Consider the following 11,975-nt stretch of genomic DNA (forward strand, 5'->3'; position numbering starts at 1 on the left):
GCCGCGGTGCCCACGCGGAGCCACTGCGCGCAGCCCGGAGGCAGGTAGCGGAGCCTGGGCTCGCGGCTCCGGGGGCGCCTCGCCTCTCCCCAGCCTACGGCCCGGCGGGCGTCGGAGGCCCCAGCCCCTCGGAGGGCGCGGGGGGCCCTGACGGCGGGGGGAGGGGGCTCGGAGGGCGCGGGGCCGTGACGCCGGGGGTGGAGGGCGCGGGGGGGCTAGGAGGGGGCGGGGAGGGCGCGGGGCTCAGAGGGCGGGGGGGGGGACGCGGAGCTCGGGGGGCGCAGGGGGGGCTGGGAGGGGGCGGGGAGGGCGCGGGGCTCGGGGGGCTAGGAGGGGGCGGGGAGGGCGCGGGGTTCGGGGGGCGCAGGGGGGGCTAGGAGGGGGCGGGGAGGGCGCGGGGCTCAGAGGGCCGGGGGGGACGCGGGGCTCGGGGGGCGCAGGGGGGGCTAGGAGGAGGCAGGGAGGGCGCGGGGCTCAGAGGGCCGGGGGGGACGCGGGGCTCGGGGGGCCCAGGGGGGGCGGGGAGGGCGCGGGGCTCGGGGGGCGCAGGGGGGGCTAGGAGGGGGCGGGGAGGGCGCGGGGCTCGGGGGGCGCAGGGGGGGCTGGGAGGGGGCGGGGAAGGCGCAGGGCTCAGAGGGCGGGATGGGGACGCGGGGCTCGGAGGGCGCAGGGGGGGCTAGGAGGGGGCGGGGAGGGCGCGGGGCTCGGGGGGCGCAGGGGGGGCTGGGAGGGGGCGGGGAAGGCGCAGGGCTCAGAGGGCGGGATGGGGACGCGGGGCTCGGAGGGCGCAGGGGGGGCTAGGAGGGGGCGGGGAGGGCGCGGGGCTCGGGGGGCGCAGGGGGGGCGGGGAGGGGGGGGGAGGGCGCGGCGTGGAGCCCAGGGCAGGGGCGGAGCGGAGGGCGGGGGCCAGAGCGGGGGGGGGGGGGGGGGACACAGGGGGGCGGGCAGTCGGCGTCCCCGGGAACCGTGCTTCCCGCAGTGGGGGCGCTCGCGGGTGTAGACGCCGCTCGCGGGGCGCGGGTGTAGGCCGCGGGGCGCCGCCGGCGTCGGACGGGCTTGCTCTGAGTTGGGGGCGAGCTTGCAGAACGGCGGTGCAGCGCGCCTTGGGGCGGCCCTGGGGGCTGCGGGTCCGGCGGCGGCGGCCGGGCTCAGCGGGCAGGTGCACCCTGCGCAGCGGCCTGCGGGGCATTTGTGACAGCGCGACCTCGTCGGTGCCCGCCCCGGGTGCCCGTCCTCCCCTGGCGGAGGTGCCGCGCTCGAGTCCCCGAGTCCCGAGTGCCCGTGGGCGGGCCGAGGTAGCCCAGGTGCCCGGAGGCCGGTGTGGGCGCGGGTGAGCACTGCCAGCGCGGGGAGGGCTCCACCTGCGGCCGCCCCGGGAGGTCCCCGGAGGTCCTGACCCCGCGCTGCTGCACAAGTGAGCCTCCAGGTCGGTGTGAGCCTCGGGGCTCTGGGCCGTGTGCTCCCGCTGCCCACCACTGCTTCAGGGGCTGCGGGGGACCGGAGGACACCACGCTGCAGGAGCTCAGTCTGAAGGACATGGAGGATCCAGTAGCAACAGCAAGCTTCGGGCTTCACGGTTAGCTTCTCGGATGGCAGGAACCGCGGCAGGTGGGTGTCCCCTTACCAGTCACCTTGGTCATCTCCCTCCGGGCATCCAAGCACAAGCCTGTTACCCAAAGCAGTTGTTGGCTCACAGCTCTGCAGCCTGGCCTGGGGTCACCCCGGGTCCTTCCGCCTTCCCCCAGCTGCCACCTGGTGCTGGACTGCGCTGGCGTCCGCTGGCTGGCGGGTCTGCTGGAGCTCGTGCACTCAGGCCTCCTCCGGCCTCCCCCGGGTGGCTCCACACGCTGCTTCCACGGGGTCGCCGGCTTCTGACGTGGCTGCTTAAGGTTCCCAAGAGCACAGCCCATCTTACAGACATGGAACTTGGGAGAGAAGAACGTGGATTCGCTTGTCCAAGGCAGAGCTGGGATTTCTTTTTAAGGTTTTATGTTTATTTGACAAAGAGGAGCACGAGCAGGGAGAAGGGCAGAGGAAGAAGCTGACTCCTGGTGAGCAGGGGGCTCCACTCAGGGCTTGGTCCTAGGACCCCGAGCCTAGCACGTGAGGTGAAAGCAGGCATGAGACCGACTGAGCCACCCAGGCACCCCCGGAACTGAGATTTGAAACAGGAAGTCTAGCTCCAGAGTCCAGACTGTTAACAATTGTAAAACACGGGTTCTGACAAAGCTATTACAGGAGATGTTCAGGAAACCACAACGGTAATAGGCCGTTTTGTTTGTGGCTGGGGCTACAAGATGGTGGGGTTCAAGGAAATGACATTTAGTCTGAAAACCCAGTATCTGGATAGCCTGGGGACTGGGAGAGAATTTTCTGAGCTTAGGAGGCCGTGGAAAGGCCCTGGGGTGGAAGGCCCTACTTGTCACAGAAGTTAAGTGATGCCTGGTGAGGCCTGGAGCAAGGGGGGCGGGGAGCACACCTTGGGGCTTAACTGTGCTCTAGGAGGAGTTTTTGCTTCTAATTTATTGTTTTATCTTAGAGTAATTACAGATTCACAGAAGTTTGCAGAAGTAGTCTAAAGAGGAATGTCGTAGCTGTTCCTCTCTTTACCCCCGTGGTTTATTTTGTGCATCTGAGATCCGGCGTCAAAACCAAGACGCTGACATGATTCGGTGGTGTGTGGAGCTACGTACCCACCACCCTAGTCAAGATGCAGGGCGTCCCCGTGTCCACAGAGCACTCCCTCCAGCTACCCCCGGTAGACACCCCCCGGCGCCCGCCCCCCGCCCCCCACCATCCCTCATCGCTGGGGGCTGCAGATCCCTGCTCCGTCTCTGATTCCGAGAAGGCTCCCCGAATGCAACCGTATAGCACGTAGCCTTCGGAGCCCTCTTCGTACTCACGAAACTCCAGAGAGGCGTTGGGATTCTCACACGCACCGGGAGTGCCTTCCTCCTTGTCCGAGTAGCGTTCCACACTCTGCTTGTGCCAGATAACCGGCCTTTTCTAAGGTCCCTAATATAGTTTCCTGGCATGAGCGTGTGGGCATTTTGGGTATTCTTGTGGCCCATGCAGGGGATCAAGGAAGAGGGGAGGACGTGGCCTAAACGCTGGCAAAGCGCGACTGCCCTACGTTCCCAGATCCAGACATTCCCACGCAGCTATTCCTAGCTGCAGGCAGGCTGGGAAAGTTGTCTTTATTCTAGGAGCCACCTGCCCACTCACAGGGGAGGTTCTGCTACTCGGAAGAGAAGAGACATGGGAGGACAGCTAGACCCTGCCAGCGGAAGCTGTCCCCACCTCACCCCACAGGCAGCTGAGGATTCACTGGGCCCTTGCCTGAGTGTCTTATATGGTGCCTGGCACCCCACAGCTGGGGCCCTGGTGGGCACAGAGGCGGGTACCGTGGGGTGGACAGAAGACCTAAATCCTGGGGCTGGCTCTGCTCCTAAGGCACATCGCCAGCGTCTCAGTTGACCTACTGTGAATTGGGGAGACCACGATGGGTATCTCTCCTGCGATCCTGCTCCTCTTACCTGTGAGCACTGTGGCAGAGGAGGGTGGATTGTTCTCCACCCAGCCTGGGGGAGAAGCCTGGCCTTCCATCCTGTGTCTGTGGTGCACGGAGCCAGGTGGGGGGGCTCCGAGGGGTGAGGGTGACTGAGGTGGGCAGATGCCTCCCTGTGGGGCTGCCTAGTGGACTGTGCCAGGAAGCCCTGTGTAGACCAGAGGAGAGTCTGTTCTCAGGACTCTTACCCACAGCACGTAAAATAGGGGGAAGGCTGCTGCTATGACTCTGGGGGGCTGAATAAACCCCAGAGAAGGGCCCCCACACATCTTGGTCTCTCCTGCCAAGACTTCAGGTGTCACGGCCACACCACCGGCTCTCATTCTACCTGCGTCCTGGTGCAGGCTCTCACCTGCTCCGTGTCTTTGACGTTGCAGGGGGCAGAAGGCATAGGCAGCCCCCAATGGCTCACAACCTTGGGCAATCCCCTCCCCTTGAGCGTGAGTAGAACTTGTGCCGGGGTCGGTGTCACATCTCTGGTTATGTGTGGTGGAGGTGAAAGGATTTTTTGGTTGGAAGTAAGGTTGCTAATCAGTTGATCTTTAGTTCATGAAAAAAGAAATTATCTTGATGGACCTGACTTACTCCAGGGAGCCCTTTAGAAGAGGGACTGGGGTCCTCCTGAGGTCACAGGGACTGACCTATGGCCACGGAGAAGTGGGACACCGCAGAAAGGAATTGTGCCAAGTACCCTGTGAGCTTGGAGGGGCCCCCCCGAGGGGCAGCACGAGCCCAGCCAGCACCTGGATCGCCACCCAGCTGCGTGTTCCCCGGCTCCCAGCCCACAGAAAGCGGGACACGAGGGGTGTCGTGTTAAGCCTCTAAGTTGGCGATCACTTACTACGTTGCAGTAGGAAAGCAGCACGGTGCCCCTCCGTCCGCCGCGGTGGAGTCCCCGCATCCTCTGTCCATGCTCTTCTCGGGGCCCCCTGCCCTCCAGAGGCCCAGTTCCAGGTTCAGCTCCCACGTGGAACCCTCCCTGGGAGCTGGTGGCCGGTCCCCACCTACAGCGTGGTGGTCCCTGGTGCGGTTGCTGGCAGTTTAGTTGTCCCTCCCGCCAGGACACAGGGTGACTTGCGCTTCCTGCCACGCAGCGCGCACATAGCCATGACATCAGGAGCCCGGGTGCAGTGGCCAGTGGCCATTTGCCCTCCTCTCCTTCCTACCCCCCCCGCCCCGCCCAAGGCCAGGCCCAAGAGCAAGAGGATGGTCCTCCAACCACCGGAACGAGGGGACGATCGGCGTAGGAGGTCCTACCTAGGGCTGCTGTAACAAAGCGGTGTAACCTGGTGGCTGAAAACAATAGGCGCTTAGGATCCGGTGCTTCTGGAGAAGTTGAGACCAGGCGTGGCAGGACTGGTCCCCGCAGGGGCCCTGAGGGAACGGCTGTCCACGCCCGTCCCCGCTCCTGGGGGCGCTGGCAGCCCTGGGCTTGCGGACACAGCCCTCCTCTCTGCCTCCGGCTTCACGTGGACGCCTTTCCTCCTGTGTCCAGCTCCTCTCGTAGGGACACCTGTCATCGGCGTCGCGGCCCACCGTACGCCAGTATAGTCTCACCTGAACCGTGGGCAAACTTCCGCCAGGTTCCGAGGTTCTCGGTGCACCTGATTTCAGGGGGGACGCTGTACAGTGCCGTCCCCGTGGGGCAGGAGGAACGACCCTGTGTCGCTCACCGATGCCGAGCTGCGGGGTGTTCCTTACATCATGTCACGTTGCTGACTTACCCCGTGCGTGCCTGTCCTCGCCCAGGCACGGCCCTGCCAGCAGGACACGGCATGGCGCTCGTACGGGACGCAGAATGAACTTTACCAGCTGCACCAGAGCACGTCTTAGGGACGCATGCAGCCTTGTTTACAAAAATCCCCTAATTAGTACCAGGGAGCGCTCGGGGAGGCACTTAGGGTGTAAGGCGAAAGGCCGCGTGGGGAAGCTGCCGAGCTCAGCATGAGGACAGGACAGGAGCCACGAGAGGAGGGGTCACCCGGGAAGGCAGACAGCAGGCGGACGTCACCACCCACCAGCACCCCGCTCGGGGGCCCCTGAGCCGTCGAACGGAAGTTGGCCAGACCCTCCCTGGGCAGAGCTGCCCCACTGAGGCAGAGGACAAGCTGCCGGCCAGCTGCCGGGTGTGCCGTGGAGCCGGGCCGCGTGGACGTGGACGTGGGGGCCGGAAGGCGCCTGCGTGCGAGGAGCCGAGGAGCGCACGCTCCCAGGTGGAGCAGCCCGCGGCCTGTAGTCCTGACCAGGCCTGACGCCGGCCGGTGGGCGCGGGGCCGCCCCGGAGGAGCCCGGAGGACTCCATCACGTTCCCGGGCCTCGCTGGGTTACCTTGGGCCGGCGTCACTTCATTATTGTTTTAGAAAAAAGGTGACCAAGAGGTAAAATACTTCCAAAGCATCGACGTGGCGCTTCCCTGATCTGGGGCTGGCCCCCGCCCGGCCCCCGGGACTCGGTGGCGCCGCTGAGCCGACAGCCGCGTGCCACAGCGCTGAGCCCCTGCCAGGGGCGGGCTGCCCCACGTCAGCTGGCGGGCCGGGCTGCAGACGCGGCCTGCGGGGCCTGCTGCTGGCGCCGCCGACGGCTCTGAAGAAGCCGCGCGGCCCTCGGCGCTGATGCCAGTCGTGGCGCTAGGTGGCTCTGATGCCACGGGGAGGACCCCCGCCCCTGCCACCGTCTGTGGCCTTCCCGGGCAGCATCGCTCGTCCCCACCCACTCGATGCCGGGAGCACCCCGATCGTGGTGATCACAACCGACCCCGGACGTTGCCCAGCGTTGCCTGGAGGCCGGGTCACCCCTGGTGAGGCCCGTGGCCACAGACCATGGCATCCCTGTCATCCTTCCCGGAGGTAGCATCAGACAGGTCGGGGTGGCCTCGGGACAGGCGTGGCCCTGGCACCCGGCACGGGCTGGTGTGTGAAAAATGAAAGCCCTTGCAGCAGGCGGCGTCTCCAGACGTCCCCCTGCCCCTTGGGGTGGCGGGTGTGCCACGCGGGAGGCGCCCAGGGCCCCGCCGTCCTCGTCTCCTGGCTTTCTGAATCTGGTTTTGGCGAACAGCGTGGTTCCAGCCCGTGCACCTCCGGAACCAGCCGTGGGCATTTAGCATGTTCGTGGTCAGTCCTCCCGGGGCTGGGGACGCGGGGCCATCGCAGGGGCTGTCCTCTGGGACGTGTGTGGGACGACCGCGTCGAGGTGAGATGTGAACGGCCAGCTTGGGGCGCCGGCCCGACTCTGCACAGGATGTGGATCGGGTCCCGTCTCTGTTGCTTCCCTAGGGCTATTGTAACAAAAATCCCACAAACTTACGGTCTCCTAGTTCGGGAAGCCAGGAGTCCAAACTGAGGGTGACGGGGCCGTGCTCCCTCTGGAGGCCCCTGGGGAGGGTCTTTCCTGCTCTTGCAGCCTCTCGTGGCTTTGGTGTCTCCTGGTTGTTAGACGCCGTCGTTGCTCCGTGTGTCCGTGTCCAGATCCCCTTCATCTGAGAGGCACACCCCTCGGGTCTAGGGCCGTCCCAGTCTGGCACACCCGGCCTGAGCTAAGGACATCTGCAGAGACCCCGTTCCAAGTACGGCCCCATCCGCAGGGCTTCCACGTCGAGGGAGGCATGTCCACCCAAGAAAAACATCACAAAACATCCTCACCGTACGACCTGGAGGTCGGTGGTGTTAGCAGCACCCTCCGACCTTACGTTTCCCAGGGGAAAATACGGGATGGAATTGTTAGATAACATAAGAGGAGCAGATTCCCGGGGACGTATTACGTCCGTAGCAAGTGCTCCTTAGATCATGAGCTTCGTCAGTCATTTAGTCTCATTTAGTCCGACTATTACATCCTAGGAACATATCTGTTATATATATAAATTTCGAAGGCAACTAGGTGCTGTGTGTTTTCATCTAGTAAATCTAGCACCCCTGTTCAGTAATTGGGTTTCTAGAGTTTTCTCCAAAGGGGCAAATGGAACTTCTGGGAACGTTATGTTGATTTCGCTCTTGCTGCAAGAACTTTTAATAGGCACCAGTTGGGGCCTTGTGTTGATTGATGAGGATCCTTTCAACAGCGTGTGTATGAGTGTGTGCACACAGGGCTCCAGGAACTGAAGAAAACTGGTTGGGAGTTCCATATTTTATTTATTTTTTATTTTTTTAAGATTTTATTTATTTATTCATGATAGACATAGAGAGAGAGAGAGAGAGAGAGAGGCAGAGACACAGGCAGAGGGAGAAGCAGGCTCCATGCAGGGAGCCCGATGTGGGACTCGATCCCGGGACTCCAGGATCACACCCTGAGCCGAAGGCAGGCACTAAACCGCTGAGCCACCCAGGGATCCCCGTGACTTCCATATTTTAAAATAGGACAAGGCTCCTTGGGTGGCTCAGTCGGTTGAGTGTCTGACTCTTGATTTCGGCCCAGGTCGTGATCTCAGGGTTTTGGGATCGAGCCGCACGTGGGGCTCTGCTCAGCGAGGAGTCCGCTGGAAGATTCTCTACCTCTTCCCCCCACCCCCACCCCCCTGCTCACACGTGTGCACTGTCTCTAAAAATAAATAAAATATTTTTTAAGAAACATGCTGGCTCTCCTTTTTTGTAGTCAAACATTTAGAACTAATTTTATTGTAGGTTTATGCTGGTAACATTCACATACAACACAACGCACCCGTTTAAAGTATGCAGTTCAGTGATACTTATTTTTCACTATGTTGTGTAGCCACTACTGTGTCTACTTCTAGAACATTCCATCACCCAAAAAGAACAAAAAGAAGCCCCGTCCCCATCAACATTCACTGCCCCCCCACCTGTTCCCCAGCCCCCACGGGCCCCCTCCCCGTCCTTGGAGGAGCCTGTTACGCACGTGTCACACACGTGGACTCACACCTTGTGGGGCCTCCTGTGCCTGGCTCCCTCCCCGAGCATCATGGGCTCCCCAGGGCAGCGGGTGTCAGTGCTCCAGTGCTTTTCATAGCCCAGTGATGGCCTTGGGTGTGGTGTGAGAAGCTAAAATGGTCGTGAAAAGCTTCCCATATCCTAATTCCTGGAACCTATGAATGTTTAGCAGAAAAGGAATTTTTAGATGTGGTTAAATTAAGGATCTTGATGGGAGGTGATCCTGGATCATCTGAGTGGCCCAGCATCGCAGGGGCCCAGATAAGAGGGATGCAGGACTTTGACACACGTAAGGGAGAAGCCACATGAAGCTGGAGGACAAGGCTGGAGCAATGAGGCTGCAGGCCAAGGGACACCCGGGCCCCCAGGAGCTGAGACAGGCAGGACGGGCCCTCCCCGGAGCCTCCGGAGGGACTGTGGCCCTGCGCTCTTGACCCAGTGAAAATGGCTCGGGCCTTCTGACCTCTAGTATGCCGTGTAAATCTGTTCTAACCACCGGCCACGTGTGCAGTTAAACCTGTTTGCACCGCTGTTTCCCGCTGCCTTGTGTTCTCCAAACCTATATGCCGAAGTCCTAATTCTCAGAATGTGACTGTATGTGGGTATAGGTCTTTAAAGAGATTATTTAGGGATCCCTGGGTGGTGCAGCGGTTTGGCGCCTGCCCGTGGCCCAGGGCGCGATCCTGGAGACCCGGGATCGAATCCCACGTCGGGCTCCCGGTGCATGGAGCCTGCTTCTCCCTCTGCCTATGTCTCTGCCTCTCTCTCTCTCTCTCTGTGACTATCATAAAAAAAAAATAAAAATAAAAAAACTAAAAATAATAAAAATAAAAAAAATAGATTATTTAGAACGAGGTCCAATATGACTGGTGTCCTTGTAAGATTAGGACGTGGGAGGCCACGTGAGGACACGGGCAGGAGATGGCAGTGTGCACGCCCAGGGGCGAGGCCTCGGGGGAACCTCCATGTCAGACTCCTGGTCCCCGGAGCTGGGAGAGGAGGAGCCTCCAGGTCCCTCGTTCGGGCGGGTGAGCAGACTCGTGCGGCGGCGGCCCGGGCACCTGGGTCCAGCCGATCTCCGATCTCCGGGCCGCCACAAGGGCTTCGAGCCCGGTCCTGGCCCCACGCCCGCTGGGCTGGCTGCGGCTGGGCTGCGGGCGCCGAGGTAAAATGCAGCGGCGGCTGTGGAATCTAGCGTGGCGGGTCCTCAGCAAGTTAGAAGTAGAATGACCATGTGACCCAGCAATCCCACTCTGGGTATCTACCCAAAAACACTGAAAGCACTGAAATATCAAAAAGATAATGTGCACACCGTGCTCCCAGCACCGCCTGCAATAGACAGATTGGAAGCCGCGCACGCGTCCGTTGACGAAGGATACACAGCGCGGCCGGTCCACACCCGGGATGCGACCCAGCCCCGGGGAGGAAGGGGCCCCGACACCTGCCCCACATGGGTGGACCCCGAGGACACGGGGCTCAGGGAGGGGACCCAGACCCACTCCCAGGAGGTCCCCGGAGGAGGCCCGTCCACAGAGACAGGAGGCGGTGGGAGCCAGGGGTGGGGCGGGGGCGGGGGTCAGTGCTTCCTGGGGACGGGGTCTCCGTGTGGGGAGTTGGAAGGTTCTGGAGACGGTGGGGGGGGGTGCGCGGCGGGGTGAGTGTGCTCCGTGCCCTGAGCTGCGCTCAGAGACGGTTACAATCTTAACTTTATGTGTATTATACAACATGAGACAGAATTTTTTCTAAGCCCCATCCCTACAATCGGGCATTTCCCACACCATGTGGGATGTTTCCTGCCGCGTTCAGTGTTGGGGTCAGAGGGTGACAGACACCCCGGGAGGAACATGACCCCGCCGCCACCCCCTTCGGTGGTTCTCCAGGGAGACACCTGCATTCCCAGACCAGGAAAGGGCGGTGCGCTGCAGTGTCTCTTCCAACAAAGAGTCAAGGATTAGGCCCCGTTGAGTTCCCATCCTGTTTGCCTTTGATTTTTTTAAAAAAGCCTTTCATTTCAACTATTAGGCATTTCAGGGCAGGCTGCGCAGTGTCATCTGCATTTCAAACAAGTGCCGCTGGGGAGATTTGTTTCCTTCCTCTTTTCTGTTTCCTCGTTCTTCTCCCAGACGTGTCATCCACAGCCGCTTTTATTTGTTTTCTTCAAGGTCCTCCATCACATTGTCTCACATTGTTCCCGGACGGTCACACGGACGCAGCGGCGACCCCAGCCGCCGCGGGCCCGGCCCCACCCAGCGTCCCCCGTGTGCTCCCTCGCACCCGGAGCCCGGATTTCTCAGGGTCCCCCGCCCTGTGTCATTTCCACCCAAGACACCGAGTAGAAATACAGATTTTCCTTTCTTTTTTTTTTTTTTGACTGCAGCCGACAGAGCCGGCCCGCGGCGTCCGGGGCGGCAGGGGTGCGGCCGTGGTCGGCCGGGGCTGCGGGCTGTGCTGGGCTCGGCCGCACCCTGCACCCCGCGGACTGTGCCCCGCCACAGTGCCTTGCACCCCCGCAGGGGGATTGTGCCCCCCTAAACCCCCAGAGCCTGGGCTCCCGCCGAGTCCCTGGAGCGCCGAGTCACGCCCTGTGCTGGGCCCGTGGCCTGGGCCGGCGCCCCCGGTCGCCCGTCGCTTGTCCCCCGGCAAGGGCGCTCCAGCCTGCACTCTGGATGCAGAGTGGCCTCCAAGGAACCCGCTGGGCTTCTGTGCCAATTCCCACATGGGCCATTTTTTTTTTTAATTGTGATAAAATACATATAACATGAAATAGTCGTCACACTCCCTGTCATGCACCCACCCCCCCATCCGTCCCCAGAACTTCCTCGTCTCCTGTGTGGACAGAGACTCTGTCCACAGGAAGCACTAAGACCCACCACCCCAGTCCCAGGGGCGGTTTTGAAACTTGGGCTCTACTTTGCCTGCACGTCTGTCTGTCATCTACACGGGACAGTCCCGTCACGGGTCTGGGCAGGAAATTAAAACCGCAGGCACTTATTCCTATTTTATGGGTGCCACAGCTTGGGGGTCAGCTTATGATACGAACTGTAGTGTATTTAGGCTTTTTAATTCTTTTAACAGGGACCAGATTGAGTCCACTTTACAATCTTCCTAGAATGAAGTGGAACACGTGGTCAGGAAGTGGAGTCCCCTTATCCAAAATTTCACATTCTCCGAACGCAAGACCGATCAATAAAAATGTTTAGAAACCGTATTTCCGGGGGTGCCTGGGTGTCCCACGAGTTGAACCTCTAACTCTGGATTTCTTTTTTTTTTTTAATTATCCAATTTTTATTTTTATTTTTTATTTTTTATAAAGATTTTATTTATTCACGAGAGACACAGAGAAAGGAGCAGAGGGAGAAGCAGGTTCCATGCCGGGAGCCCGACGTGGGACTCGATCCCAGGACTCCAGGACCAGGCCCTGGGCCGAAGGCAGGCGCCAAACCGCTGCACCACCCAGGGATCCCTGACTCTGGATTTCTGCTCACGTCATGACCTTGGGGTCCTGGGATCGAGCCCCGCATCAGGCTCCT

General features: G+C 61.3%; 1 long non-coding RNA gene across 1 annotated transcript; it reads left to right on the forward strand.

Moving 5' to 3' along the window:
• Window positions 1–988: 988 nt before the first annotated feature.
• Window positions 989–8,128, forward strand: LOC144290988 (uncharacterized). The gene is made up of 2 exons (XR_013358449.1): window positions 989–1,608; window positions 6,634–8,128. It is a non-coding gene; the product is annotated as an uncharacterized LOC144290988 (long non-coding RNA).
• The last annotated feature ends 3,847 nt before the right edge of the window (window positions 8,129–11,975 follow it).

Source organism: Canis aureus, chromosome 19 (assembly GCF_053574225.1).
Source record: "Canis aureus isolate CA01 chromosome 19, VMU_Caureus_v.1.0, whole genome shotgun sequence".
Taxonomy (NCBI): Eukaryota; Metazoa; Chordata; class Mammalia; order Carnivora; family Canidae; genus Canis; species Canis aureus.